Source organism: Sceloporus occidentalis, unplaced genomic scaffold (genome assembly GCF_023333645.1).
Source record: "Sceloporus occidentalis isolate IW3139 unplaced genomic scaffold, rSceOcc1.0.p SCAF_64, whole genome shotgun sequence".
NCBI classification, from domain to species: domain Eukaryota; kingdom Metazoa; phylum Chordata; class Lepidosauria; order Squamata; family Phrynosomatidae; genus Sceloporus; species Sceloporus occidentalis.
In genome coordinates this window covers 504,023-530,707 of record NW_028317044.1, presented here as the reverse complement: position 1 = coordinate 530,707, position 26,685 = coordinate 504,023, and the positions used below count along the sequence as shown (strand labels likewise).

General features: G+C 47.5%; 1 protein-coding gene across 2 annotated transcripts in view; it reads right to left on the bottom strand.

Annotated features, from left to right (window-relative positions):
* Positions 1–26,685, bottom strand: part of LOC149287031 (uncharacterized) — a 149,283-nt gene that overhangs the window by 65,026 nt on the left and 57,572 nt on the right. For both annotated transcript variants that reach the window (XR_016277532.1, XM_089493473.1), the window contains exon 4: positions 14,257–14,322. The gene's annotated coding sequence lies outside the window, so the exon portion shown is untranslated. The remainder of the gene's footprint in view (positions 1–14,256; positions 14,323–26,685) is intronic.

Below are 26,685 nucleotides of genomic sequence, written 5' to 3'. Positions count from 1 at the left end.
AGCCACCTGAGAACTTGTAAATTTGTTTTAGGATTAAATTAATGGGTTTTGTGATTTGTAAACCACCGCTGCGGCATCGCCAAATATAACGCAAAGCCCTCCCGGCTCAAGCTAGCCGGATAGAAATAAATTATTATTTTCCTCCAGAAGCACAGGTGGAAATCTCCGCGTCGGAGTAGATTTGGGAGGATTTCGTAGCATCGCCAAATGACAAGTCTCAACTTCCAGTGGGGAAATCTTCACTCACCCCAGCATTTTAAAGGGTCACCCTCTTTTGAGTGTACCCCTCACAGCCCCGTACTGATAGCCCTGCTCACCGAGGAAAAGCAACAACCACCATTTCCAAAGCATTGTTTTGGAGCTGATGCCCTGCTTCCAAGGAAGACGTTCACAGACTGGTAATGAATTGAAATGCTGGGGGATTTCTCTTTGTGATGCAGGATTGCAAATGGGCCTCGCTTGCTAATTACCCCTCCAATCCCAAAAGCAAAGCCATGGCCTTTGAAAGAAATGGATGGGGATCCCTTATCTATTGGGTTGGCTGGTACTTTCCTTGCCTGGCTCTTATCAGGCCCTGATGAACTCTACGCCGAAGGGAGCTGAATGGGATGATTCCCCGGATGGACGGAGGCTCCTCGGAGCCCCTTCATGCTGGAATCTAATTACTGGTCTGACTTTTGGAAAGGCGTTAAATCGGGGAAGGATTCCTTTGTGAAACCCACTCTGGGACTTCTCATTCTTCCAAAGCACCACCCACCCATTTTGTAGCGCTCTCGCAACTCCCAGCTGCGCAACTGCGAAGGCATTTTGGAGCCTTTCTCAAATGTTCTTGGAGGCCAGGAGGCATTTGATATCAATTCATCAATGCAACGTCTCAGGAAGGGAAGAACATTGGAGACCACAAGGAAAGCACTCCAAAAAAAGTGTGAAGAAACCACAATGAGAAGACGCCTAGAAAGGCCAGAATCTTTGCAGATGAAGCTGAATTCGAGACAAAGTTGTGTGTTGCTTTGTCCAGAAAACAGAATTTCTATCAAGCAGGCCAAATCTGCAAAAGCTTCTGCTACAGTGTCTTTTGCACAGTTCATCTCAAAAGGTCCAACAAGATCTCTTTGCCCATATGATAAAGCATTAGCTGATATTTCTGCATCACTGTCTGCATTGTATAACTTTATGTATCCATTGCTAGCTTGCAAAGGCACAGTGAAAGTGAATTGTTTGGTTGTGTGTGTTTTAACAAAGAGCATATTTAAAAAGAGAGAGAGAAGAAGTTACTTTCTAGGATTGACTCCATCCATTCTGGGATCTGGGGATGCTCTGGTTTCAGTTATTCATTCTCGCAAGGGAGGGAGAAAGAATCATTTAAACACCTTTCTCCTCCTTGCATGAATGTCTTTGAAAACTGTGTGGTCTCTTTCAGGGGGGAAAGAAAGTCTCCGTTCATCTCAGCTCAATGCTTTCCCTGCAATGTAGTATCTGGTGAGAAGGGAGTGGATGGAGCAAGCAAGGAAGGAGGCTTCTGTCATAGCCAGTGAGGTGGGACCTTTCGCACTCAGCTCCCTTGCTTCCCTTACCAAAGTAGGTCTTCTTCCCAACCTTCCTGGATCACCCTGAGGTCCAGAAGGATGATTTAATTTATTTAATACAATACTTATAGGTTGCTCTCCATCTAAAGACATGCAGACAATGGAACAAGATGCATGGCAGAAGACGTCAAGGAGATCTTTGTGTCCCTATTCCCTCTCGGCCCCCTTTTTTCTCTTTGTGGGGCCGTGTGTTTCCAGACGCAGACGGGGGACTGTCTTGTCTCCCTCTTTTCAAATTGATAAGTAAGCCACTCGGAGAGCCTTTCCGGCGATGGAGAGGATTATACGTGCCATAAATAAGTAATAGAAAGCTTCTGTACTTTCTGAGACGGAGGAGACGCTGATGCTCGATTAGTGAGATAGAGGAGCATTACAAGCCGGACAGACTGTAATCCGATCCACTTAATTACGAACTTTGGTGGTTTCAGCGTAGACAAGAGACACAGCAAACAAGCGCTTGAGACAGAGAAGCAAGGAAGGGTGCTTACGCACTTGGGTACTTGGGCCTGGACTACGGCTCTCCAGCAGAGAAGGCCAAGTTCCTCCCCGAGTTGCAAACTCCAGGATGCCAAAGGCTGGAACCACAACACCCAAAGTGGTCTCATGTCATTTTAAGGGAGTAGTGGAGACGGGCTTAAGAAAGTCTGATTTTGCATGGCAATGTTGTGTGTGTTTCCAAGACTGGGAAATGTCTCTGTCGCCTGCTGCTATGAAAGGAGCAGCACCATTTTAACCATGTCTGTTTTCCAGGAGGGAAGCTGTTGTCCATCTGTCTTCAGCCGGAGGCAGCCCTCTCTTCTCCAGTCTTCCTCTAAGAGGTTTGTCAGGCTGGGTGCATCGAAAAGACAAAGAGCCAAGACCCATCGCTTTGCTTGCTTCAGTTTCCTCCTGCCAAAATCCCCTTAATGTGCTCTTTGGTGTGTCATCTGGCCTCCCAGTGCGCCTAATAAATGTTTTACTCTCATTAGGAGAGGATCAAAAGTTGAAAGGAGATGCTGAAGAAGAAGAAGAAGCTGGCAGGTCGGATCCTTCACGCCAAGCCAGGCCTGGCAGAGTTGGCAGCTCTGACACAGAGACATGGTTCTGTTTCTTCATTGCAGATGGCATGGAGGCTTCTTCCTGGGCAGAAATGGAAGGATTCCTGATCCAGATACTGGCTTCTCCAGCAGCAAGAGACACTCTTGAGCAATGGTTCCCAAGCTTTGGTCTTTCATCTGTTTTGGATTTCAGATCCCAGAAGCCCCAGCCAATTTAGCCAACAGTCTGGGATTATATATCTCTTGCAAATGGAAGAAAAATGGCATAAACCATTCATCCTTGCAGGCAAAAGGGAGAAAAGCAACAGCTAACAAGCCTCATCTGTCCCAAATCCAGGGCATTGGTATTCTGAGAAAGTGGGCATGTCCATGTTGGCCATATAGAGGTAATAACATTCAAAATCCACAAAAGAGCAATATCTTTACTGGGACAACCGAAATGCACAAAATACATGTTGCAAGCTTCCCATGTGCCACTAGCTTCTCCATCAAGCAAAAGTGTTACAAGAAAAGGAAAGGGTCGGTTTTGGAGTCACAGGCCTGCATTTTGTCAAGATGTTGTTGGTGTTGTTCTGACTTGAGGTTGTAGGAAGCATGTGCATTTGTTACTCTTATTGCATGCCTTCAAGTTGTTTCCAACTTATAGAAACCCTAAGGCAAACTTATCATGGGGTTTTCTTGGCAAGATTCATTCAGAGGAGGCTGGCCATTGCCTTCCCCTGAGGTTGACAGCATGGGATGGAATACTGGGAGACAATGCATTTTAAAGTCCTGGAAATGAAATGTAAACCCCATAAGCAATACAAGAAGGTCCTTCATTTGAGATCCAGGATGTCTCCATCCTTTGTTAGGCAGAGGACATTGAATTTCTCAAGAAGCCTCCATACTTTTGCATTGGGAAAAAATTTAGGTGCTGTCAGGTAAAACAGCCAAATGCAGTCCCAATTTCTTTTAATCTTTTACCTTTGTTGGAGGTAGAAACCTCAAATAGTAAAGTCCCGGTCCCTTGGCTGTTAGAGGAAGTCCAAAACATCTCTAAGACCAAAGGCTGGGAACCACTGCTCTAGAGGTTTCCATTGGGGCATGCTGCAAATTGCAAGGAGATGGGACCATAGTTGTCCTCCCAGGTCCCAGCATGGCACTACCTAACTATCATGCTGTGGCATCCCATAAAGAAGAGCTGTATCTCAGGAACATGGCCAATGAACTAATCTCAGGTGTCTGCAGCTGACCAAACAGCGTCAACACAGACCCCACAGCAAATCTCCAAAACCTCCCACAATAACAACGACTGGTGCAATGGCTTTCTCAGCCCTCCCGATTCCGGTCCTTTACGCCTCTCCAACGCCAGGTGTTGAAATCCAGATCTGTTCTCTCCTCGCTTGAGAAATTAACTCTAATTAGCATGCAGAAGAGTTGAGGGCTTTTTTACAGCTCACTTTAATTACTGGTTTTGTTGTTGGGGGACCTTTGTGGATGTGAAACGGAGCTCACTGAACCGACAGCAAGGAGGCAGATGTTGAAAGGAGAGCTGGGAGAGCGTATCTCCTGGAAATGGTTATCCTCAGACTCTACTCTGCCAGTTCGGTAATGTCCCCTCCTACAGACATTGCCTTCTTGGAGGATGGGATCCATGATCTCTCTCATGCACATGCGTACCCACAAAAGCCTTGCTGCACCATCAGCATCCTTCTTGGCAACAGAATCCTCCGTTCGTGCCTAAAGAATTTCTCTCTCAGGATCATGTTGGTATCTTACAGATGGTCTACTTCGCCTCCACAAGTAGCTGGGCATCTTTGTCCAACGCAGAACATCCACATTCAATTCAGGGTTGCAGGAGCGAGTGACCCATGCAATGCCATTTTACATGTGCATCACCAATGCAGATGTGTTCTGCGCATGGTGTATTGTGCATGGGCAGCACACTGCAAATGGAGAGATGGAGAAATGGGGAGAAGGTTTGGTTGCACAATCAGGGTGACCAGATGTCACAATCACAAAGAAGGACAAGGCCCAGCAAAATGGAGGACATTGCCAAATAAAAGCTAAAAACACTCATGTAAATATAAATGTTGTGCTTCTTAATCATGGTCAAAACGGAGGACATTTTGGAATTCCTCCTGGAGTGAAGGCTGTAATTTCCTGGGAAAGTAGGACGCCTGGTAACCCTGTGCACCATCATTTGTGCAACGTCTGAACTAGCATCGGTCGACCGTCTTGTAACTCTCTGAGTGTGAAATTACGCTCTGTCTCCTTGACAAATGATCTTGGCCAAAACCCAGCGTCGCCAGCTCCACAATTGGGGTGCCATGGCTGAGAAAGCCTTGCTCCCTTATCCTCAAATAGGGTCTTGCCCTCACTTTTGGGAGACTGAAGAGGGTCTCCCCAGCAGACCCCAATTCTTAGAGAGGCAAATATAGGAAGAGGTGCCGGATTAAGAGGGATTTAAATCATGCATTAAGCTCAAGATGGATTCAAAGAGATGCAGAGAGTTGCAACCCAAAGGAACATTCTCTTCTTCTGTTGTTGGTGGAAGCAAAATCGGATGTTACGGGGAACTCAGACAGAAGCCCTTGAATTTACATTTCTGTTGGAAATTTGAAGGGGATTCTGAAACGGTACAAGAATATCCTTCAGATCTGAGCAGCAGGAGAGCTCAGCCGTCTTCCTTTGTTGAGAAGGAGGTCAAGGGGGTCACCAAATTGCAACATCTAAGGACTTTGGATGGCCTGAGCACTCTTCAGAAGAGGGGAGCCATGGCCCCAAGTCCACGAGAGAAAGAGCAAAGTCGGAGAGAGTTAAAACAAGGGAAATTATGGTTATTGCTGCCCCCTGACTTGGCCTTCATCTGACAAAGCGATGAGGTCCCTTTGATAGGCTGGGAGCTCTTCTCTTGACTCATGTCCTCCAAGGGAAAGTAGGTTCTGCACTTCTCCATTGTCATGTAAAGCTTGCCTCCGTCTCCCCGCAAGCGCAGAGGTCTGGGCTACGCTCTCTAATCCTCGGCAAATAAGGTAGCTTTCAATCTGCCTTTGAAAGGTCTCGGAGGATGAAGCGGTCAAGCAAAAAAAGAGTCCGTCATGTAAGTGCCAGGGGAGTCGCAGGACTTCCCAACTATTAGTGCAGAAACGGGGAAACGGCAGTGGGTCGGCGCTGAGACACAGGGCCTCTCATCTGGTAGGAGACCAGGCTTTGGAGGTCAATGAGATGCCAGGCTGTGTCTCATCTCTCCTCTGTTCCTCCGCATCAGTTGCCTTCCGAGACTGAAGTGGAAATGGGGTGGAAGAGATGTCTGACCGAATACAGGCAAAACCGCACTGGGCCGGAAAGAGACCAAAACTGGGAAATGTCACTTTTGTGAAGTACTTGTTACTCTACATCAGTGTGGTTCAGTAGTCTGAGTGTTGGACTAGGACTATGGGAGTGTGTGGAGTACATCACACGGAGGTTTATGCAGCTCAGATCCGGGGTGCTCCTGGTTCAGCTATGCAAATTCACATCATAACGTGAATATTTATCACATCTGGTTGCCCTTCCGAATCGAGGGGGAATCGAATCCAAGGCAAGTCACGTGGTGCAGAGTCAAGCAAAGCGGAGTGAGTGCAAATTGTATTACCACACCGGTGCATGCCATGCAGATTCAACGATTCGAATTGGGACCCTTGCACATGCTCAGTGGGGGTCTGGACGCTGTCCTCCTTCCCTGTCCCCTCCTTAGCTGTCATCCTTCATCGGGCTGAAGGAGCAGCGGGTAACTGGAGCCAGGATCAGGCTCAAGGAGCAGTCGGGGGGGTGATGGGATAGGTCGCGGGGGGGGGTCACTGGAGCCAGGATCGGACTAAAGGAGCAAGCAGGGGGTGATAGAATAGGTCGCAGGGTGGCAGAGAGGACGAGACGGGGATGTAGGAGCAGTCAGGGGATGATGGGATGGGTGGCAGGGTGGCAGAGAGGACAAGATGACATGAAGGAGGAGGATGAGGATGAAGGAGCAGGACGCAGGGGGCCAAGGGGGGGGGGCGACAGCGGAGTGATCTTCCACACCAGACCAATTCGGAGTGAGCTTGAAAGCAAATTCTGTGAATTCGCTTTTCCCCCAATTTCACCAAAATGAGGAGTCATTTTGGAATCACTGTGGAAGCGCCATGGAAGGAGCACCCATAGAAAGGAAGGGTGTCTGATAACACATTCACGTTATGACGTGAATCCGCATCGTTGGACCCACAGTCACATTGGATCTGAGCCACAAAACCCCCCAAAAACCTCCATGTGATATACTCCTGTGTCTGTGTGCTGTTTGCCTTCATTTTTGACTTATGGCAACCCTAAGACAAACCTATCCTGGGGTTTTCTTGGCAAGACTTGTTCAGAGGGAGTTTGCCCTTGCCATTCTCTGAGGCTGAGAGAGTGTGATGCTGGGTTTTTCAGGGCTGAGCTGGGATTGAAACCTTGCTCTCCAGAGTCCTAGTCCAACGCTGAAACCACTGCTCCATGCTGCACTCAAATTATGACTTTTCCCCAAAGTCAGCAAGAGTCCAGGCCTCCATCAGCCCTAGTTGCCCAGTACGCTTTCTTAACAGACTCTGGCAACTGACTACCTTCCCGCCTGAAGCATCAAATATCCATATTTATTGATCTGAACACACAACCCCACAATCCCCACTCAGCCTTGGGAAGCCGCTGTGTGACTTTAAGTATGTCACACTTTCTTTACATTCGAGGAAAGCAATGGCACATCTATGAAGCAACCTAGTGACCCTAAGCTGGAGTCATTTAGCATGGCGGAGGGGATGGGAAACCAATTCTCTTCCCATTACTTGGAAACTCATTGTGATTTTTAAGTGGCTGTGGGAGGCTATGCTCTCTGTTTGATCCTGCTAAATATCTCTATTACGGAGCCAAGGAGGAACAGGTCATTCATTTGCCCTGAGTGGGCTTGGATGGCACAAGGAGAAGCAAGGAGAAGGAAGAGCTGGGATAAGGAAGGAAGGAAGGGCAAGAGGATGAGGAAGATGAGAAGAAGGGATGATAAGAGAGGGAGGATGAAGGAAGGAGAGAAAGAAGAAGAGGGAAAGGAAGAAGAAGAGAAGGAGCAAAGGTAAGCATCCATCAGATCTCGAACATGCACACAACTCATGGGCTAAGCATCACCGTTCAGCAAATTATTTGCTTGCTTTGCAGCTTCAGTCCCTCCGCATTTTCCCCTTCTGATTGAGCTCATTTGTAATACCACTAGATAAGCATTTGGCCAGAAAGCCCTTGGATAAAATGGATCCAATTCCCACATTTTCACTTCTATTTTGCACTCAGATGAAAGGCCACCAATTTGGTTGATAAGAGTGGAAAAAACAGGCATTGCCCAATACCCCCCTGAAGCACCAAAGAAACACGTCGGCAGGGCAAGAAATTGGCAAACGCAGCAGACAGTTCATGCTCTGAGAAACTGGCTTGCGCTTCTGTTAGTATTGGTGTGTTAAGGGGGGCACACATGGTCACTGTGTCACTTACAGAGAGGTGCGGAAAGTGCTACTCGCACAAGGATTCCATAGCATGGGGCCTTGAAAGTTAAAGCGGAGTCAAATTGGATTATTGCTGCAATGCGGATGCAGCCTATGAGAGATTTGTGGAGAGCGTTCCTTGCAGAAGCACCTTCTCCAAGTATTGTTGCTGTATTGCGTTCCTTCGATGCATTTGTTCCTGCTGCCTCACACACAGCAAAGATCTTGCACACTGCTTTAGACAAAGCAGCCTATGGATATCATTTTTTTAGACTACGGCTCCCATAATCTGGGTGGATTCTGGAATCTATGGAGCAAAAATGTTGCTTTCCAAAGCTCTGTGGCTGCTGGTTATGTGAAGTTTAGGAAGAGTCCAAAGAAGCATGGAAATCCCATGTTCAGGAAGAGTCTACCTTTGGTGGGACTAACCAGGGAGGAAGTTTTGCTTTCATGCCCTTTCCTGGTTCTGCAGAAGCAAGACGTTGAGTTAGACAGAACTATCTGGACTTCCTCCCAGTAGTAGGCCTTCTCTCTCCTTTGTGTCTGGCTGCTCCGCATCACAGAGATGCTGGGTCTTGAAAAACCACTTTCTGCTTTGATCCTTCTGGGCTCTTTTGCTTTCTTCTGGATGGAGCCAAAAGCAGCGGAAGAGAGGAAAAGAGGGCGATGGGCAGAACGAAAGAAACCGCTGGAGATCAAGGGAGATACAGTGCAGACAAAAGGGATGGCTCCATGGTTCTTTGGCATCCTTTCTGAACAGTTGTGCTTCCCTAAGCATCTTTCCCTCTCTCCTTTTGTTTGATTGTTTGCAAAAATTAGCCTTTGTGATGCACAAACAGAAAAGACCCCTCCACCCGCCTCTCTGCGCCCATTTTGTGGCGGATCCTTTGGCTATAAAAGGACGGAAGCCGCGAGTCAGCAAGAAAATGGACGCCGTGCTTCTTGGCTACTCAGCAAAGGTAAAAGGAGAGTAATTGCAATGACAGTGTGTGGCTGCAACAGGGACAGGCGTTCAGACATTGCAGAGACAAAAGCCGGGATGCGACATCAAGGAGACACTGTGAGATCTTATGCGCAAGGAATTACATGATGGTTGTGTCCTCCTGCCTTGTTTGGGGATGGGGATGGCGTGAGGGCCCAGCCAAACACACATGCATGCCAGCATTACGGAGAGCATGGCCATGTCAGTGTACACTTCAGGTCAGTCCATGCATGGTGAGAAACCTTGCACCCTGCAAATGTGCATCATGCCCACAATGCAAGTATGTGGAACAGCACCGCAAGCTCAATTTTTGTCATTGCAAATGCAGAACCCTGCAATTTCTGCATCCCTGAATTAAATGTGGCTGTTCCGCATCAGACAAAAATGTTGAACTACTTCCATGGAGGAACTGATTGAGCGCATAATAGACCCACAGGATTCTGACTCACGATGATGACAAAGTCAAGGACGATGGTGGTGACGATGGTTTTCTTCTCTGTGTGGAGCATCTGCAAGCATCTGAGGAATTAAACCAAGTCTCTGAAAGCTTGTGCTACAACTTCTTTTGCACAGTTAGTCTCAAAGGTGCTACAAGATGCCTACCTTTCTGAAACCTCAATGGAAACGGTGGTTGGCGGCTCCAGAAGGGGGATATTTTAAAGGTGGCATCTGGCAGTAGACTGAATTCTGCAGTTTATTGAACAACGCAGCCCCATAGAAATAACAATACAGCACTACAGGCTGGCAATACAAGACAGATCTAGGGAATGCATGTCTGCTGCATTCAGAAACCTTTCCCATTTGCAGCCTCCGTGGCAAAAGCAGGGCAGCCCTCTGAGCAACGTCCTGATTTGTTTCTTGCCATAAAAAGCAGTGTTTCTCATTCCTTTACCAGTGTTTCACTCTCTTTAGCACAAGGATAAGTCCTGCTTTCGAATGTCAGTGGAAATGCAAGGCTGTCATCAGTCAGATCTTTCCAGTGCATCCTTTCCACATATCCAGGGTGCGTCTTGGGCTGGAAACGGCCCCAAAGTTTGCGCTGTTAAAGCATCAATTCCATCTGTTCAAAATAAGACAGGTTTTTGGAAAAAACAACCTTCTGGTACTGTTGCAGTTTGATGTGTAAAGCCCACTTCCAAAAAAGCTAGTTTGGATCATAATGGCATTGTTTTCAACACTCTCTCAGCCTCAGAGGATAGCAATAGCATCTGAAGAAACTTGAGAAGAAAATGCCATGATAGGTTTGCCTTAGGCTCACCATAAGTCAGAAACGAGGGCGCACAATAAGCGCAAAAGACACTGGCAAAGTCAAAGGAGTTTCTCACACAAGAGGAATTTCTCTTAATTTCGAATGAAAGGAAAGTGGGGGCAGAACGCATTTACATGAATTGGCTAGTTCAGAGAATTTACATGAATGCGAATTGCGTTCAAACTGACTTCCCATTGCCTTAAATAGCTTGCCATCACCCGAAATTGTGTGTGATCACCTCTCACGCAATAACGTGAAACCCCATGATTGCGTTCGGATTGCCATTGGATTATACTTCCCGTTTCCCTTGTCTGATCAACTCCAAAGTCAGTATGAGACTGAAGAGCTGTTGGGAAAAAGGGGAAGATTTTCAAGGAAAATCCGCAAAGGACTTTCGTTCTGTATTCCAGCTTCGTCCCTCCCTCCCTCCCTTGAAGAAACAGAAGAGAGGAGAGCAGAGGAATAGTTTGGAAATACATAGGCGCTGCTCTTGCTGCTGGAGCCATCAATCTCCAAAGGGCGCCTTAAAACAAGAGACATTCCAAGACAGAAAATTGACATTTTGTTTTATTGCCCACCGCTTTTAAGGCCTGAAGATTAGACGGGATGAAATATGAGCGCCAGGGCTCCAGCTGCCAAGGGCTGCCTGTGGAAGATCTCCGGCTGCTGCAAGGCCAATAGAGCATCATAGGCGCATGGACTCCTAGAGTTGGGAGGGACCCCAAAGGTCATCCAGTCCAACTATTTGCAATGGAGGAATACACAATCCAAGCCCTCCCTGTGACAGAAGGCCTCTATTTAAACATCTCCAAAGAAGGAAACTCCACCACCCTCCATTGAGGCAGCAGCATATTCAACTGTCAAACAGCTCTTACTATCAAGAAGTTCCATCTAATGTTGAGGTGGACTATCTTTTCATGTCATTTGCATCCATTGCTCTGTGTCTTCATCTCTGGAGCAGCAGAAAACAAGCTTGCTTCATCCTCAATATGATACAACTGAAGATATTGAAAACATGGCTATTGTATTACCTCTTAACCTTCTCTTCTCCGGGATAAACATCCCCAGCTTAGTCTCTCTCCTCATAGGGTTTTATGGTTTCCAGGCCCTTCGCCATTCTGGTCGCTGGATGCTGGTCCATCAATTCACAGGTTATACCGTTTTTGTTGTTGATGGTGGTTCCCATCCCAATTCAAGCTATTTTCTGAAGCTTCTCTTGCAGGGCTGGGCAAAGAAAGGTAGCCCTGAGGCTCCATCTGGCCACCAACTCTTTCTTGGTAAGCCTCCAGGTGCTTCAGACCGACACATATCTGGCCAAAGAAGGGATGGATAGAAGCTCTTCAAGGAAAGCCTGTCACTAAGGAGTGTGGACCATACCAGGCCTCACCCAGTTTGCTAATAGGAAGAGGCTGCCTTTTGGGTCTGGTGCGTCTGCTGGCAGGCAACAAAGCGAGTCGCTTCCCTTTGCTTTTTGGACCTGGAAAAGGCTGTTGTAGGAAGGAAGGGAGGTATTAAAAAACTATCCACGCTGGGTGTCAAATATACTATAGGTATGCCATTGCCTGCAGGAGTGGCAGATAGGGATTGTGAGCCTCACAAATTTCATTCTCACAGGCAAGAACGAATAATGTTACCGGCCACGATTCCACTGAGTGACTTTATGCTTACTTGGTTCCATGGCACAGGTAATCTGCAACCCTCCTAGTGCATTGCAAATTGCAGCCGTTGCCTTTGTGGGTATCAGCAAGTAAACGGCAGCACCAAGGCTTGGAAAAGTTCCTTTTTGGATCTGGAGCGCCCAGAATCCCGCAGCCGGTATATGGCCAACACCCAAGCTGTTAAATCTGCAAATATTTGGACGTTCTTCTCAGAAAAACAACAACCCCAAACAGCAACACACAAAACCAGGCAAAATTCTCAGCTGTCCCTAGAAGCTTGTCAGCGGTAAATTAATTGCAATGCTAATGAATAATGAAATTAGCAGCAGCGACCGAGGCCAAGATGATCCGCCTCCGATGCCCAAAGGGTTTGCCTGCTAATAGCCAAAGGCTTGACTCCAGATCTGGGTTCCAGGTAGAGGAGACCCACTGCACCCCACAGGATTTACCGACATGTTGACTTACTAGTCACTATGGTGGTTTGCTATTGCATTTTTAGTATTATGTTGTAGCGTTTTATATTATTGAAGTAGTTCCAAATGTTTTATCCTGTTGTAAAGCACAGTGTATACTGGTTGTGCTATGTACATAAATGATAATGATCATAATTCAATGGCTTTGCTCTATCTGGGACACATGAAAACCTCCAGCTGTTGTTGAACTGCCACCCCATCACTCCTCACCATGGGTTATAAGGCTGATGGGAGCTGTAGTACAATGTTACACAATCCCATATGCAGGCAGGACAAAAACCAAATTTGCTCCCAGTTCCCACTACATTCAAGGGACTTCCCTTTCCTGGAGAAATAATTCAAATTGTGGGGAAACCCCACCAAAAACAGTGGAACCTATCCATTGTCATTCACTCAGAGTTCATTATTTTCAGTTGCTAACTCAATGGAGCCAGTATAATGTGATAGTTTAGGTGTTGGACTGGACTCTGGAGAGCAGGGTTCAAATCCCAGCTAAGTCATGGATGGAAACCCATCTGGCCCACTTCCAACTCCAGGATGCTCTTATTCTAGACAGTCTGAGCAAAGCAAAGGTGGGTTCTTGTTCTTGGCCTACTACTTACCGTAGCTTCCCTTTCCTCCTCCCTTCTCTGCCATCCACCTGCTGTGAACTTTTTAGCCCAAGGGCAGGCATCAAGATCAACCTTTTCATGGTGGTATCCTCGTCCCCAACCCTGTTGACGCTCTTGCTATTTAATGGTGTAAAACAATCCCTTTTACAGCCGTGATTAGCCGGGCGAATGGCCTGCCACCGTTCCTCATCTGGGGAAGTGACAGATGGATCTGACAGCGTAATTAAGCCACGAAGAGTGTCATAAATTACCTAAAGAGCCATCCAGAGCAGAGCATGCCAAAGGAACCTTGCTGACACACAAATCCAGGCTCTGTCTCTCTCTCTCCCTCTCTCTCTGTAGCTGGAGACAGAAGATCCCCCCGAGGCAAAGAAATGGGGAGCATGTGGCAGGAGGAACGGCAGAAGTCAACTTTCTCAACTTGACAAAGTTCCAAGTCCATTTCAACAGCAAAATCCTGGCCTTCCTTCTCAAGCCAAGAGGCAAAGGGAATTGGCTCGGCTAAGCTTCTCCCTCTAACCTTATGAGTTTCTCGCCATGAAATGCAGGACTGAGCAGCCTTTCAAACAGTTACTTATCACAACTGGCCTTCCGTATCCACAGATGCTTTAGCCACGGATTCAACCACAATCGTGATTTTGCCATTTTATATAAGGGATGCCATTTTACTATCCGTTGCATTTAATGGGGCTTGAGCATCCATGGATTTTGGTAGCCATGGAAGATCCTGCAAACAAACCCTAGCCAATAGCAAGGGTTCACTGTGCAACTTCATCCATGGATTCAAGCATCTACGGCTTTTTAAAAAGGTACATTCCAAAAAGCAAACCTTGAGTTTGCCATTTTATATAAAGGAGACCATTCTACTACCCACTGTATTTAGTGGGACTTGAGCATCCATGGATTTTGGTATCCACTCAGGGTCCTGGAGTCAATCCCCAGCAGATCACAACAACAGCAACAACACTCCATTGTATATAATGGGACTTGAGCAGTTTAGTGTATGCAAGCTCCAGAAATGTGCCCTGAAAAATGGAATGCTTTTATTTTATATGACCACAGCAGCCCAAATTTTATTTGCAAGTAAATGGAAGAAAAGAGGCTATCCGGATGTTAAAGAATGGTGAGATAAACTAATAGAATACATAGAGATCAATAAACTTACCTTATTTTATTGAGAGGGAAATCCTGGGAAGGCTGCAAGAAAGACTGGGAGCCGTTGGTGAATTTCCTGCAAAGAGAGAGAGGAGAGTCAAATTATATCAGATTGCTGTAAAGCTCTCAATAATATAACTATATTAAAAAGCAAACTAATGTATTAATAAAGATTGTTTGTCTTCTTAGTTTGGTACGTTGGTATTGTACTTATAGTCTATGTATTTGGGGGGCTAACGTTAAATCTTTTATCTTTTCATATGAGTTTGAGTGGTTGGAATGTCTTATGATCTACATAGAGATAGGATGCTCTGCAGTTATCCTATGGAAAAGTATACATGTCTGAGTGTTGGTTTCGTTCCTTTGCATCTATCTTTTGAGTAGCGAGACTCCTGGCACCTATTCGCTGAAGCTAAACAAGTCTTTCCTCTTCCCTCCTGTGTGGAAAATTGGCCTACGTTCCACCGGGGCAAAGACTTTATATATTCTGGGAATGTCTTCTGGGATACGCCGCCCATGCCCCCTTTCCACCGGGCAGGAGTGGCCCCCCGAGAGACTCAGCTGTGCCGCCGGAGCGGCGTTCCTGGAGGGGAGGGGCTGGTGGCAGCGGCCCCTCTAAAGCTGGGTTTCCCGGCTCCGTGGAAGAAACGCCGCCCACGCCCCCTTCTTTCATTGGGCCCTGTTTCTGGAAGGGAAGGGCACCGGACACTTGGGGGAAAAACGTGCACATTGCACAGTCCCGGTGGGCAGAAGAGGGGGCCATGCGAGGTGGGTTCCTTGCTAGCATTCCAGCAACGGAGAGCTGCTTTGGAATTTCTCCAATGCTGCTTTGGTTGGTAAGGGAGGGAGAAGATTATGGATAAGGGGTATGCTATGGCTGGGGGGGAGGTTATATCTGGTGTGAGCGGAAGCCCTATTAGAGTAGTGTGGGGCAGGGGGAGGTATGGCGGTAAGAAGGTGGAGAAGCGTTACAGGGGAAGACGAGATCGATGTGTAATATCTATCTCACCTTCCTTCCACCTTCCTAACCAAAGAGGCCTGAGGGTCAATCCAACCATACCACAAACCCTGTCTCTGCTCCTGTGCAATGCCAGGTCCGTGATGAATAAGTCCCACATCATATATGATCTTTTGGAGGACAAGAACTGCGACCTGGCTTGCATTACCGAGACCTGGCTTAGGCCTGGAGATGAAGCGGTGTGGGCACAGGCCCTTCCTGCTGGGTTCTCGGTTAAGGACCAGACCAGGTTAGGTGGGCGGGGGGGGGAGTTGCTTTGATTTATAAGAACACTCTTCCTCTAACCAGGAACCATGTCCGGCAAACTTCTTTCATCGAGTGCATTTACCTTACCCTGAAGGCCAGAGACAGTTGGGATTCTGTTGGTCTACCGGCCACCCCGTGCACTAACGGACTCCCTGGCCGAGCTGACACAACTGGTCTCGGAGCTGGTGTTGGAGTCCCCCAGGCTTCTTGTCCTGGGGGACCTCAACATCCCCTTCGTGGCCAGTCAAAATCCATCCGGTGCGGCTCGGGAGTTCATGGATTCCATGACTGCCATGGGCCTGTCTCAACTGGTCTTGGGGCCGACGCATCCTGCGGGTAATACACTCGATATGGTCTTTTGCACGGACATGGAAAGTCTGTGGGTGGAAGTAACTAATATTTCCGCCCTGTCATGGACGGACCATTTCCTGGTGGAGGCACAAATCAAGGCTTCTACCCAGTTCCCTCCCGGGGGTGGTGGACCTATTAGAATGGTCCACCCTCGAAGGCTGATGGAACCCAAAAGGTTCCAAGAAGCCCTAGAGGGATATATGGTTGGATGTGACGGTGATTCTGTTGATGCCCTGACTACCATCTGGGACACTGATCTCTCCAGGGCTATACACAGTATCGCTCCCAAGCGTCCTCTCAAGCCTGCTTCCAAAAAACAGCCCTGGTATACGGAAGATCTCCGGGCAAGGAAGCGGGTCCTGTGACGACTAGAGCGCAAATGGTGAAGCCATCATCTCTTAACCGACAAGGCTCTCCTAGTCTCTCTTTTAGATGACTATGGAGAGGCGATAGACGCAGCAAAGAATTCGTTCTATGCTGCGCGTATCGCGTCCGCGGAGTCGCGTCCAGCAGAGCTGTTCAGAGTAGTGAGGGAGCTCACGCAGCCTTCCCCCTCTCTGAACCCTATTTTGGAACCATCCAAGGCCTGCTGTGACCAATTCAACAACTTCTTCGTGGACAAAACCTCTTGGATAAGGGCTGATCTCGACGCCATTATTGGGTCAGAATCTGGAGTAGAGGCCTCCAGAGCTTCCGTGGACTCTATTGTACTGGATCAATTTGAGCCTGTAAGTACCGAGGACGTGGACAAGATCCTTAGAAGCGTTAGGAAGACAACCTGCTCACTCGATCCCTGTCCCTCATGGCTAGCGGCTCAGGGGGGAGTAGGTGTAACGTCTTTGTTGCACCAGGTTATTAATACATCATTCAGGGATGGGCAGTTTCCAACCAGCTTGAAATTGGCCACAGTAAAACCGCTGATTAAAAAGCCCTCCCTTGACCCCCTGTTGCATAGTAGTTATCGGCCTGTTCCGCTATTGCCATTTTTAGGGAAGGTGATCGAGAAAGCGGTTGCACTCCAGCTTCAATCGATCTTGGATGATACAGATTATCTAGACCCATTTCAAACTGGGTTCCGGGCGGGCTATGGAGTTGAGACTGCCATGGTCGCCCTGGTCGATGATCTCCGTCTGGGCATAGACAGGGGTAGCGTGTCCCTGTTGGTGCTCTTGGACATCTCAGCGGCTTTCGATACCATTGACCATGGTATCCTTCTGGAGCGCCTGAGAGAGTTGGGAATCGGGGGCACTGCGCTCCAGTGGTTCCGATCCTACCTCTCAGGAAGGTTCCAGATGGTGCAGCTGGGAGACGTGTGCTCTGATAAGAGGGCACTTATATCTGGTGTCCCTCAAGGAGCCATTCTGTCTCCCATGCTATTTAACATTTACATGAAACCGCTGGGAGAGATCATCCGGAGGCACGGGGCGCGGTGTTATCAGTACGCTGATGACACCCAAACAGTCTTCTCTGTGTCTCCGACTGATGCAGTGACCAGGGATGGCATCTCTCCTCTAGATGCCTGTCTGGAGTCAGTAATGGGCTGGATGAGGGAAAACAGACTCAGGCTGAATCCAGAGAAAACGGAAGTACTTGTGATAGGTTCCCCAGGTCCAGGTTTGGAGGTTTGTCCACCTGTCCTTGACGGGGTCACGCTTCTCCTGAAGGACTCTGTTCGCAGTCTGGGGATGCTCTTGGACTCGTCGCTCCACCTCACATCTCAGGTGGATGTGACGGTCAGGAGTACCTGCTATCAGCTTCGGTTGATACGCCAGCTGCGACCCTACCTGGGCCGGGGGGACCTTGAAACTGTAGTACATGCTCTGGTAACCTCTCGTTTGGATTTCTGCAACGCGCTCTACATGGGGCAACCCTTGTACCATACCCGGAAGCTTCAGTTGGTTCAGAACATGGCAGCAAGGCTGGTCACTGGATCCTCCAGGGCTAGCCACATAATACCGGTACTTAAAGATCTCCATTGGCTGCCTATTCGCTTCCGGGCGCAATACAAGGCGTTGGTTGTTACCTATAAAGCCCTAAATGGCTTGGGCCCAGGGTACTTAGAGGACCGCCTCTCTCCATATAATCCGCCCCGCACTCTCAGATCTGGGGACAAACATCTATTAAAAGTTCCAGATGTGAGACGAGCTGTTACCACGCAAAGGGCCTTCTCAATAGCGGCCCCTAAGCTCTGGAACTTGATCCCCGACGAGCTCCGCTCAACCCCCTCCCTAGCCCAATTTAAAAAAGGGCTGAAAACGTACTTGTTCAAACAGGCTTACCCTCAATAGCCCTATTATGTTCCCCTCCCTCATTCCTAGCTTGGATGCTTGTAGATGCGATTGTATATTGTTGTTTTTAAGCTGATATTGTAACTGTTTTTATTGTATTTTATCTGTTATTGTATTTTATTTGTTATTGGGATGATATATCCCATTATTGTATGCCGCCTTGATCCCTGGAAAGGCGGGATAGAAATAAAACTTTTATTTATTATTTATTATTATTATATCATGCCAAGCGCTGGTCGCCTGGAGGGCAGTGACAGATAGACATACACATAGACACCCTGATGTTCCTCAAGCGCCACTCTCCGTTGCCTTGCGTCAGAGGAGCCAAGCTGTACACTAAATCAGTCTGTTGCTCCAGGTGTGCCGGAGGACACTGTCCTCTCATCAGTGTCACAGCAAGCGCACGCCTGCCACTTCTCTTGGCTTCCTGACACAGAATAACGCGCAAGATAGCAAGCCCTGGCATGGCGTCTTACAAGATCTCTTTCCTTCCTCCGGCCTCCAGCAATTGTTCTTTGCAACAAGACACCTCTGGCAAGTTGGTTTTCTTGCAAGCTATTTGAAAGATGCTTTCTAAGGGATTGTGTGTGTGTCTGTGTTGGTGTCGCTGTGCTGCACACTCTTCTTTGCTTTCTGCAAACAAGGTCCAATTCCATCCTCTGCCTTGCTTTTCCATTAATATCCAACCTGAAGTTGGAAGGTTCCTCTGCCTGCCCACCAGAATTTAGGAATAAATGCTCGCGGCTGGTTGCCTGTCACTCTCTCGCACCCGGTTCCATAATTGTCTTTCTGGGGGAATGATGGATGGTGCTGCGTTTGCAGCGTCCAGTGATGACAGGCAGAGTGAAAAATGAACTACGGCAGTTGTGCTCTGCAGAAATGGCAAGGGTCGAAGTTGTTTCCATTTTTGTTATTGTTGTGTGCCTTCAAGTTGTTTCCGACTCACTTGGAAAAATTTGTTCAGAATTTGCCCACTTCTGAAGCCGAGAGAGTATGATATGCCCAAGACTGCCCAGTGGTTTTCCATGGCCAAGCAGGGACAGAACCATTGAACCCAGATACTCCAAAGACCATCCAGTCCAACTCCATTCTGCCATGCAGGAACTCACAATCAAAGAATCCCTAACAAATGGCCATCCAAGCTCTGTCTAAAGACCTCCAAAGGAGGAGACTCCACCATTCTCCATTGAGGCAACAGTGTTTTTTCCACTCTCCAACAGCTCTTTCCATCAAAAAGTTCCTCCAAATGTTGAGGTGGAACCTCTTTTCCTGTTGCTTGCATCCATTGCTCTGTCTCTTGGTCTCTGGAGTAGCAGAAAACAAGCTTGCTCCATCCTCAACAGGAAGACATCCCTTCAAACACGACTATCATCTCCCCTCTTAAAAAACTTATCTTCTCCAGGCTAAACTTACCCAGAGCCCTAAGTCGTTCCTCATAGTGCTCCATGGTTTTCAAACCCTTCACCATTTTGGTCGCCCTCCTCTGGAAATGCTCCATCTTGCCAACATCCTTCTTGAATTGTAATGACCAGAAGCGGGCACGATATTTCACATGAGGCCTGACCAAAGCAGAATAGATCGGTACTATTACTTTCCTCAGTCTTCCTAGGATCATGTTGGCTTTTTGAGCTGCTGCATCCCATCGTTGATTCAAACCCTGGTCTCATATGCCGAGGCTCAAACCACTATACCACAGTGGCTATCCAAAGGCAGAGAAGAAATGCTGACCATCGTGAGCATGACTTGTAAGACCAAAATTAAGCAGCCAAGATGCTCAATGCAAACGCAACACAGTTGTAAGAATGTTCTGATATTTGGATCTTTAGGAGGGACTTGGGGAAACTGGGAATTAATCTTATTTCTTGTGTTTTCCCTTCAGTTTCCTAACTGTAAGGCAGTTCTGCTGGGTTGCAAATCTGTCACAGAAGTTTCAGGACAGGACTCAGGGCCCACTCATTTTGGGAACTGTGGTTCCTTGTTCCCTTTTCCGTTTGAATCCAGCTTTTGGTTGCTCATCGCGACGCGTCTCCCTGGCAGCTCCTTGTCAACAAACCAGGGGAAATAAACAGAAACCTCCGCTGCCCAGACTTGTCAAGCTGACCTTGTTGAAGATGACAAGATCTTGTCATGGCTGTCTAATGAAGCTTGCCGTATAATCATGCTTGTCTCGGAGACATGATGCCAGGGAGCTGGAGGGCATGTCAGAGGAGGACAGGCACCGCAGTCGAAGACCCAAGGAGAAACCCAATGGTGGAGCTACCCAAAGACAATACTTGCAGGACTTCTGTCGTGTTCTCCATCCTGAACTGAACCTGATCCGTATCCCAGGTCATTTTTCTAAAACCATTGGTGCACAACATGATGGATGTTGTCCAGATTGCTCACTCTACAACCAGGGTTTGGGATGTCCAAATAGGACAATGCCCAAATGGAAGGGAGACAGGCCTTTTGGACTATGCAAACAGGGCCTTACAGAAACGTTCCCACCATAGGCTGACATGAGACATGAAGGCGCACACACAGCAGTATTCTTTCCATCAGTCAATGAACATTGTGGATGCTGTTACTTAATGCTTGAAATGCCTTTCAGGTGTTAACTGGATTATTATATTCATTTCTGATCTGTTTTTAACAGCGGGGAAAGAAGGGAGTCGGGCCTGGTTAACGCGGCCCCTCGGTTTTGGAAGGTTTGGTGGGTTGGTTCTTGCAGAGAGGAGAGAGAACAGAGGAGTGATTGAGGTTGACAGAAATACAGCCGCGCTGTTGAAAGGCTAAGTAATAAGAACGGGGAAGAAATTGCATCTTATGAAAAAGTAATTGCTGGCTTCGGATGCTGAGGAACCCGCTGAGGGAGAAGCCTGGATCCGTGAGTGAGGGAAAGAAGAAGCAGGTGGGAAAGAGAGCAAGAGTCGGGCGACTGGGTACTCACTCTGCGGCCATCCCAGGAAAAGGGAATGGCCAAGCTTACCCTTGCATTATCTCCCCCCATAGCAGCTGGACTCCATCTTATCTTGGCCTGAGATGGAAGGAGAAGAGGTCCGCCGGCAGACAAATTGCCTGGCACACGTCTCTGGAAGCCGGTTAATCAGGAAGGAATAACGGCAACCAGGAGCCGACATTGATGGATGCCAGGGCCAGTGATTGCTACTTAATAATCCTAATGAACTCCTGGGTGCCATGCGGGTATCAGCCGCCTGGCAGGAGACAAGAAGGCACTGGTGGCTGCGGCTTAGTGGGGTTGTTTTAAAATCTGAAGATTATTGAGTTAGGAAAACAATTGTAGGCTGCGTCAAGAGGAGTATGGCATCCGGAGCAAGGGAAGCTCCATTCAGCTTTGGTTAGACCTCACCTGGAAGGATCGTGTGTCCAGTTCTGGGTACCGCCATTCAAGAAGTCTATTCCACTGTCGTATAGCTTTTACTAGAATCACAGAATCATAAAGTTGGAAGAGACCACAAAGACACAACCTCCCAACAAATGGACAACATCCAGCCTGCATTTAGAAATCCCCAAAGAAGGAGAACCGTAGGCCCTTATCACACGGGGGGCTGTGCGGCTCAGTACCAACGCGACTGCGCATCCAACAATTCGAATTCACGTTAAAAGGCAATGTTTTATCCTACCTGGTTGTCTTTCCGAATCGAGGGGGAAGTGGAGTAAGAACCCCTATAGAAAGCAATCACGTGAGATAACACATCACGTTTTAGCGTGAATTCACATTGTTGGACACGTCGGAACTGAGCTGCAAAAACCTCTGTGTGATAAACACTGTAGAGTCCTAGACTTGGAAGAGACCTCAAGGGTCATCCAGTCGAACCTATAGGTCAATCTCTTTCCAATTTGGAATACACCATCCAAGCCCTCCCTGTGACAGATGGCCATCCATCCAGCCTCTGTTTAAAGACCTCCAAAGAAGGAGACTACGCTGAACTACAGATCCTAGGGTTCTGTAGGATGGAACCATAGCCATTAAAGGGGTGTCAAACTGCGTCATTTTTACAGCTCAGGTGCACCCAAAATGTCTCAGAGTTCTATAAAATGGAGCCAGAGCAATTAAACTGCATTACTTCTACAGTTCAGATGTTCCCGAAATCAAGACAGGTAAATCCCTCTGATTCAATGGGTCTATTTATGTTGCCCTGAAACATATGAATAACAGAATCCAGGTCTGTAACTCCCAGAATCCCTAAGTCATGGAGAAATCCTTGAAGCCGTAGAACAACAACAAAACTAACTTTCCCAGTCTCTGGCCAGAGTAGTGCCATGAGTGTGTCGTTCTGTCATCTGTTGCTGGGCCCGGCTTTGAAGAAAGCTGGAAATCTCCGCTAAGGAGCTTAGCGCTGAACAAGTTCTCTGTTCGGAAGCAGCAGCCTCTCCTCTGCCCAGGGAAGGCCTGAAAGGGAGCCCAAGGAGGAAACCTAATTGGAGGAGGCATTTATTTTATTTGACTTTATTCCCAGGGAGATTAAAAGGTCAACAGAAGCACGGCAAATCTCTTTCCTCCTCGGATCCTGATTGAATCATCGGCAAAATAATCCCGTCTTTGGAACGCAGCAGCCATTCCTCGGCTCTTGGGAAGCAGGACGGTGAAGTTCAGCCGAGGTCGGCGGCTCCGGAGGGTCTGAGGTACATCATTCAGCTAACACTGCCACCCTCTGCGTACTTACTAATAATACTAATACTAATAATGTTTATTTGTATTGCCCTTTCTGCCAAAGGCCCGCACCTCGGAACACACATACGAGCAAAAACGAATGACAAAGTGCCACGCTGTACAATGCTCAAACGCTCAATTGCTAAAACACTACACTAAAAAGAAAACCTAGTGCATAAGGATGCACTAAACGCACCGCACAAAGAGCTGAGAAAGGGAAACTCCTTCTTTGCCGTTTGTTCTCATATCTACCATATTCGCCTTGTGAGCCCAGGCAAGATGTCGATAAAATGAAACCATAGAATCAAATAGTAGATGTTGAATAGGGGTCGAACCTGGGCAAGATCAGCATCCTTTCAATATAACACCAAAGACGGTGGTGAGGATGATGATTTAGGATGATTTCTTACCCGTCTCTCCCCATGGACCAAAGTGGACAACGACAACAAGTAAACCATTAGCAACGACAGATAAAACCCATTCCTTAAAACATGCAGCAGCTGAAAAGGACAACGGAGAGACAGGCATTTTAAAACAGTCCACAGTCTGCTAGCATTTGATGTCGAGGGTCCTGCTCCTACTCCTTGTTGCAAAGAGATGGAGGAACCCATTCGCTCAAGGCCTCTGCTTTGGCTTGCCTCCATTAACACGCAACAGAGCTGGTCTTGCAACAGCGATACATGTGCCAGTTTTCAGTACCACAGTTTCTTGCAATGGCAGCCCGTTCATGCTCCCAACAGGGGCCTTGCAATCTGTGTAGGAAGCCTAGCGCGGCTCAAAAGGCAGCACGAAACCAATTGCCTGAAGTCCCACGCTGTTTGGGAAAAGCTCCCTTGCCATTTCTAATGTGCCTGGAGGGGCGCATTTATTTTTTCAAAGACAGGGCATTAAAATATGTAAACGGCGCCAGCAACGGCATCTCCCTCCCTTCTCTCTCGCCGTGAGAGATAAGCTCAAAATGTCATCCTTCTTGCTATGCGTGATGATGTTTTGCAGCTTCTCCCCCTTTTTTTGTCGTACAGTTAACTAAGGAGCATGGCAGATATTTAATCTGTTTAGAAATAATTGCGGCAATAACGGTTATTTTATTGGGTTAAAATATGTGCCAGTGTTCATGGAGGAGAAGAGAGGAGAGGAGAGGAGCAGCAATGGCGGACAGAGCCGTGGCGGTTTGCGGAAACCTCTCCATGTTTTGGTCTGAACAAACGGGATTCATTCAAGGTGCTCAATATCTTTGTGGCGTTAGACTGGTCTTTTCAAAGATGGGGCTAAATCAAGAATGGATTCACATCCTCCAACAGCATAAGACCTTTCCTTTTCTCCTTTGCCATCCAAGAAAAAATCCCTATAATCCCAAGGTAATGAATAGTGTCACCATCTTGTTCAGCACTTCATTGTTGTTGTGTGCCTTCCGAATTGTTTCCGACTTACAGCAACCCTAAAATAACCCGACGGTGGGGTTTTTCTTGGCAAGGTTTGTTCAGAGGGGGTTTGCCATTGCCATCCTCTGAGGCTGAGAGACTGTAACTTGGCCAAGGGTTTCAAGGACCAAGTGGGGATTCAAACCCTAGTCTCCCAGAATCCTCCTGGTGCAACAATACACAACAATGGCTCTCTTGCAGCAGAATAATAATTCAGAGCCATTCAGAGGTTCTGTCCTTCAGTTTGCAATGGCTCCCAGACCAACTGCCTCCTCTTCAGCATCAGCATCACCATCACCATCGTGATCCATCAACCTGGATCTCCAAGGAACGATAATTTTGTGTTGCTGATGGGGTTTTGAATTTCATTCCCTGGACTTTACTGCTCTTCTAGAAATACACACGGCCAAAAGGGAGGAATGGCCCCTGCCTACACGGATATCACTCCAGACCATCTGGACTGAGGACAACAAACGCAGTGACATCTTGACAAAATGCAGGCCCGTGACAACGCTGTCATGTTTTTCTTTCTCCTGGACACCTTTTAACACCTTTGCCTCATGAAGAAGACGCCAGCGGAGCTTCGAAAGCTTGCGACATATATTTTGTGCGTTTGGGTTGTCCCAATGCAGGGGTCACAGTTTTGTGGATTTTGGATGCGATTGCACATGATGGTGGTTCTATTTGTATTTATTTCTTGCGTTGATTTATATTTTTTCTGTTTCCTCTGCAGAGCCAAGGCACCAGAAGACACATGAAAGTCTGACTATTTTTACCCGACAGCACCAACATTTTCATATTGCAGAGATGCTTTCCCGACCCTTTAGCCAAGAAAAGTTTGGAAAACTCCCACAGTTGGGAGTTTGCTTGCTCTGGGGTCACCATTTCCAGCGCCTTTTGAACATCTGAGGTGTGGAGGGTTGTGATGTCTTCCCTTCAACACAGAGACCCCTCTCTCTTGATCTCTATCTATAGCTTTTGCTCTCGGTGTGGGCCGAGGCGCTGTGGGGTGCAGTGTGGCTTTTGCCTTCAAGCTTAGGACATCGTTCCACAAATCCCCGCTTTGAAGCCTGTCCATCATACAGCCCTCGGGTGGCTGGCGGTTGCCACAAAACCGGTCTCGGCCTGCCCTTAGTTCCAGAGAAGTCACTGCCATCTCTGCTTTCTTTTGTGCATCTTCTTTTTCATCTCCAGCCCTTGACTGATGCAAACCTTCACAGCATTTGCTTTCTGTGCATGCCTCTCTCCTCTCTTTCACTTTATCACTGACATACTGACCCCCCCAAATTTACCGCTGAGCAAACCTGTCGCCAAACTGACAAAAGTTAGCGGCTAAAGCCATCCTCAAAGACACAAAGTGTAACTTTTTGCCAGAGTTATGAGACAGTTGTTGCCTCATTAGCACATTGAAATATGGTGCGAACAAATGGCCATAGAATCATAGACTGAGTTGGAAGAGACCCCTAAGGGCCATCCAGTCTGACCCACTTCTGCACAAAGACACAATCCAAGCTCTCGGTACGAAGACGGCCATCCAGCCTCTGTTTCAAAATCTCCAAAGGTTTTTCCAGAGACTCCACCATTCTCCAAGGCAGTGCATTTATTCCAATATCCAACATCAAGAAGTTCTTCTTAATGTTAAAGAGGAATCTCTTTTCCTGTACTTTGCATCCATTGCTCTGTATCTCAGTCTCTGGGGCATCAGAAAACAAGCTTGCTCCCTTCTCAATATGACATCCCTTCAAATATTGAAACAGAGCTATCATATCACTCCTTAACCTTCTCTGCTCCAGGTTAAACATACCCAGTTCCCTAAATCTCTCCTCATAGGGCTTCATGGTTTCCAGGCTATGAAATAACGGGATTTGCTGTTTATTGTGGCACCAGAGCTTTCTGACAGGGAAGGCTTAAGTGCCTCACAAAACTACAGCTTCCAGAATTCCCCGGCATGGAGCCGTGGCAGTTAAAATGGTCTCAAACTACATTAATTCTGCACATATTGAAGCCACATTTGTGGAATTTGGAGGTTCCTCTTGTAGGCTGCAGGGGAATAAAAGTCGAGAAGAAGAGAAAGAAGGTTGCTAATCCTTTTTAACTTTGTTAGGCGAGGCTCTCCTTCCTACAAGGAGCGGGAATGAAATAAATATTGATTCTAGGCAGAATTCAGCTCAACGTCCAGTCGGTTTCTGACGCAAAAAGCTCATGATTCAATGAATGTGAGCCTTAGAGAAGGCCCCAACCTCTTTGTTCTCTTCCTCTGGAACAGAGCAGCGCAGTAAAAATGGTGGAATTAACTGATTTTTAATGGTGTGGTTACAGTATGTGAAGCCCCAATCAATTACTCTTGCTGCGTTCTTCTCCCACGGTTGGTTAAGCCACTGTCAATGTTTGCCGCCGTCAAGTGGGCCTTCATTATGAGAGGAGAGTCCCAGGGAATCCAGGCGCTGGCTTTGCCGTGAAA